Source organism: Etheostoma spectabile, chromosome 12 (assembly GCF_008692095.1).
Source record: "Etheostoma spectabile isolate EspeVRDwgs_2016 chromosome 12, UIUC_Espe_1.0, whole genome shotgun sequence".
Classification (NCBI taxonomy): Eukaryota; Metazoa; Chordata; class Actinopteri; order Perciformes; family Percidae; genus Etheostoma; species Etheostoma spectabile.
In genome coordinates this window covers 29,832,835-29,836,651 of record NC_045744.1, presented here as the reverse complement: position 1 = coordinate 29,836,651, position 3,817 = coordinate 29,832,835, and positions in this window count along the sequence as shown.

Below are 3,817 nucleotides of genomic sequence, written 5' to 3'. Positions count from 1 at the left end.
TTTTTAAATCATTGTGATTACCATGAAACTTTGATGTTGGCCCTTTCACAGAGAAAGGTTATGTCAAATTTTATTGGACGATGTATAACATGCTCTTTAAAGCTTTCATTTAAAAAGTGATCTAAATACATATTGTCAGAATGGCGCTTTAACAGCGTTTGAGGCTAGATAGGATACAGCTTACGGTGGAAACAGCACCAAAACGAGTCGTTGAGTTCAGGAAACAGATTTGAATTAAAACTCTAGAGGAACAAAAACGTGGTGAAAGTATAACAAATACTTCATTATATTAGTCTAGATTCAGCAGGAGTTTTGCGTAACTTTTGGCTGTAGCTGTATCCCTTCTATTGTAAACAGGCCACCTTAAAAGGCTGAATTGAAGCTTCTGAGGAAAATTTTGCAGATAATTTAACTACAATATGTTAACATTTGACTTGCCATATTCTACTTAATGAAACCAGTCTTCTATTCACATCTGCAAAAAAAAAAGACTTATGTTACAGTTATTACGCAACTACTTCTTAAAAACAAAGGGAGAAAAAACATAATATTTCCATGCATTAAAAGATACATCTTTGAATAACGCACTTAACCCAAATCCTTTGTTTTTGCCACAGCAGCAGCACAGAGGAATCCTGCTTTCCTGAGTCCAAAGAGAGTAGGCCATCAAGGACTTCCCCGACTGGCAACAGACTGGAGAAGAGGCAGTAGCAGAGAAACCCTTTTTTAGCTACTGAATTAATTGACATTATGATAGACAGTGGACAATATAGTGTGAGAAATAGTTTTTGTTCTCCAACATGTACACACTGCTGTCGTAAAGCAGGGATACACAGCTCACGAGTGTGTAGTCAAAAGACAGAAATAGTGTATATTTCAGTGACTCCTACAGATTAAGGAAATTAATGAATTTTCTTAATAAATAAATAAAAGTTGTTCTAGGCTCAATTGTTCAGTGTCTTTGGGTTCAAATAACATCATCATGAGCCCATTGGCATTTCTTAACTGACTCTGATTGGATATCACCTGGAACACAGCCAATAATCGAGAGACACACCCACCAAATGAGAGAAAACATAGCTTAAGCCATTGCACACCGTTTCCAGGAAACGTGCGTGCCCCAGCTCTTTGTCTGAGGGGAGGCTTACAGTGGCAGACTTTAAAACAAAATAAAACACTGGTTTAAGCTTGTGATGGTGTTTTTGTACATTAGCCCTTAGTACAGACCAAAGTAGGATAATTATCTCGAAATATGGCTACATAATTCAAAAGTCCACCCACCACTGACCCTTTTTACCAGCCACTTTTTTGCCTCATAAAGGGGAAAAACAGGATTTGATGAGCTTACTGTGGACATTCTGCCGCCATCATGTGCTGTAGCAGGGGGGCTGGGACACACAATCATACAGTTTGATAAAGTACTTACTGGACTTTAACTTATCATTGCACCTACAATAATGTAGTTTACTCAATTTTACTCAATTTACGTCATCCTGTACATCTCATTTGCGTTTTTTCCTGCATTCACCGTGTGTGATTGTGTGTGTGCGCGTCAGTCACAGGGGAAACGGAGCAGCAACCCGTATATGTATGTATACATTGCGGAGAGAGCAGCTGCATGTTGCTGAAACGTCTAAACGTCGTGCCAGTGAGAAAACGAGAAAACTACTACATACAGTGGGGTTCGAAAGTTTGGGCCCCCTGCAGAGATTACAGCCTGCACCTCCCCCTTTGGAAAGCGGATACCTGACAGTGTTTTAAATGCCCAGACTCATCTGACCTCGCCCCAACAATCAGCACCATGGGTTCTTCTAAGCAATTGTCTAGAAAACTGAAACTGAAAATAGTTGACAATATCCCAATATCCTGTTTGGAATGTAATGGAGAAATGTCAGTCATCAGGAACAGTGGAAATTAAAGCAAGATCTGGAAGACCAAGAAAAATATCAAACAGAACAGCTCGCAGGAGTGTGAGGAAAGCAAGTCAAAATCCACATTTGACTGCACGATCAATCCAGAATGACCTGGCAGACACTGGAGTTGTGGGATACCATTCAACTATAAAGAGAGACTTTTACTAACATGGTCTTCATGGAAGAGTCATCAGAAGAAAACCTCTTTCACGTTTCAGCATTTGAAGTTTGCAAATGACCATATAGAAATGCCTGATGCATTGTGGAAAAAAGTTCTGTGGACTGGTTAAAATAGAACTTTTTGGCCAGAATGAGCAAAGGTACATTTGGAGAAGAAGGCATAGAATTTAATGAAAAGGACCTCTGTCCAACTGTTAAGCATGGGGGTGGATCAATCATGCTTTGGGGTTGTATTTCAGCCAGTGGCACAGGGAAAATTTCACGAGTAAAAGGAAAAATGGATTCAATAAAATTTCAGCAAATTTTGGACGCTACCTTGAAAAAGCTGAAGTTAAAGAGAGGATGGCTTACGAATGGATAATGATCCTAAACACACCTCAAAATCCATGGTGGATTACATCAAGAGGCGTAAACTGAAGGTTTTGCCATGGCCTTTACAATCTCCTGACCTCAACATAATTGAAAATCTATGGATAGACCTTAAATGAGCAGTGCGTGTCAGACAGCCCAGAAATCTCAAAGAACTGGAAGACTCAAGAAGAATCAAAAGACTCTTGGCTGGCAACAATATACTTGCCAAAGGGGCAGTACAAGGTAACAAGGGATGCCATTTTTTTTGTTTTCTGTTATTTTGAAAGTGTAAATGATGGAAATAAAAATTTAACTTTTTGTGACATATAATTCGGTCTAATCTATCATTTGATGCCTTTTGGAGATTTTTTCATCTTTTCTTGGCTTCTTTATGCACATAATAATAATTATAATAACATTTTTTACCCGGGTGCCCAAACTTTCAAACCCCACTGTATCCCCACCGTTTTTGTTTACATCGCTAATACCTCGTGGAGACTTCTGTGTTCTTACTGGGCAAACATTACCTTAAGTTATACAACTTAACTTTCAGAACTACAAGTTTCAATCTGAGATTGAGTTATGTATAGGCTTATATGCATATATAAATCATGGCCAGTCTGAACAGCCCCATTCCTTAATTAAGATGGGTGCCAAAAGGAAGCAGGGTATGCTTTAATGTGCAGGAGATAGGTACAACAACTGTAAAAGTTAATATACCAGCATGGCTTATAATAAATGAAAATATTTAAATATTTCTGAACACAGCTGGGAAGAGGGGTAACATACTCAAACAACATTTCTCAGACAAATTTACCTTTGAACAAACTCCAGTGTCCTTGCAGCTACTTCTTGGTATTTCAAGTTGAACACATAGTAGGCTACGTAGCAAAAACTGCAGCAAGCCCTGTGATGAAGGTTTTTTGGATGCCTTTACAGATAACCTGGCTTTCGATGCTGATCATCCAATGTTCCAATGTGATTCTATCACCAACAAGTGATGCAGACAACAGAAATATGGATTCAAGGGACTTTTATGAGGATAAGAAGTTCACAGAAAAAGCCACCACTTTTAAATTTATTTTGTCCCTATAAACTCCCATAAACCATTTTACTTAAAAAAGTAAAACAAAATGGTAAAATAGCAACCCACCTTAGTTAGATCTTACAACAAATCAAATGTTCAAGCCAGTTTATGTTAATGTCAGTAATGGGGTTCAACAGAAAGCTAAACTTTTGTCCACATAGTTCCTAAATGAGAGTAGGCCTAACGTATGCTAGTGTGCTGCACGTACTTTTGACTCAATCCTTTCGGTAATAAAAGTCAATAAAATGTTAATCCAACACAAAATCACATTAGCATTATGCAGATT